This window comes from Lepisosteus oculatus, chromosome 4 (genome assembly GCF_040954835.1).
Source record: "Lepisosteus oculatus isolate fLepOcu1 chromosome 4, fLepOcu1.hap2, whole genome shotgun sequence".
In the NCBI taxonomy this organism is placed as follows: Eukaryota; Metazoa; Chordata; class Actinopteri; order Semionotiformes; family Lepisosteidae; genus Lepisosteus; species Lepisosteus oculatus.
In genome coordinates, this window is record NC_090699.1 from 25,854,121 (window position 1) to 25,855,121 (window position 1,001).

The 1,001-nt window shown below is 41.8% G+C and overlaps 1 non-coding gene across 1 annotated transcript; it reads right to left on the minus strand.

Moving 5' to 3' along the window:
* Positions 1-720: 720 nt before the first annotated feature.
* On the minus strand, positions 721-793 carry trnaf-gaa (transfer RNA phenylalanine (anticodon GAA)). Its single transcript has one exon. It is a non-coding gene; the product is annotated as a tRNA-Phe (tRNA).
* Between the last annotated feature and the right edge of the window lie 208 nt (positions 794-1,001).

The following is a 1,001-nucleotide window of genomic DNA, read 5'->3' on the forward strand; positions in this document are numbered from 1 at the left end:
TCACATCGGTAACTCATACTTTTTCAACTCACTCAAGGTGGTATTTTCATGATTGGAATTAATGTGAAATCTAAAGTTATTATGACATGGATATTGCCCCTGTATGATCGTGCACACTACAGCAATCTATTGCACATTGTATGGAGCCTAATTTTAGACAGAGTAAGGGTGCCTGAATCAGTAGCTCTCATATTAAAAGCAAGGCTGCAGTCATGCCATAAGAAAACCTGGAGCTTGAGCATTGTCCTATACTAAAGTCTGGTGTAAATTTCTTTTGGAGCCAGTTTTGAGGATGAGAGATACAGTATATGTTGATGCACATTACTTTTACTTAGTACATGAGATGGTCATAATTTGGACATATTAAAGCTCTTTAAAAACCTTAGAATGTACAGTATCTCAGCAAGTCTTAACAGTAGTAATTATTTATAAGATCACTTTATAAGCCATATACAATTTCTTGTACTAGGAATTCGTCTTTTCGCATACCCCAGCTTGCTCTCCATGAGACACACAGACAGGGAGAGAAGCTGGGGGTTAGAGCGCAGGGTCAGCCATTTATACAGCACCCCTGGAGCAGTTGGGGTTAAGGGCCTTGCTCAGGAGCCCAACGGAGTAGGATTCCTCTGCCAGCTGCGGGATTTGAACCAGCAACCTTCCAGCCACAGGCACAGATCCTTAGCCACGGTGTCACCGCTCCACCCCAAATGAGTGCCCCTTTGCCAAAACCCTGGATCGAACCAGGGACCTTTAGATCTTCAGTCTAATGCTCTCCCAACTGAACTATTTCAGCCCGGCTTTTTTATGCTCTCTCCCTCACCAGCCAGTGGTGAGGTGAGTGTCCTACAGCCAGTACATGGAATTTATCTTTACTTGTTTCTCACTCTATATATATGTGAACATTCATACAGGAAATATAGTACTTAAACAAAATGCCCAAACTAAGAGGCTCAAAAGATATTTGCATAACCATTAGAAATTACAATCAGTGTTGTTTTAGG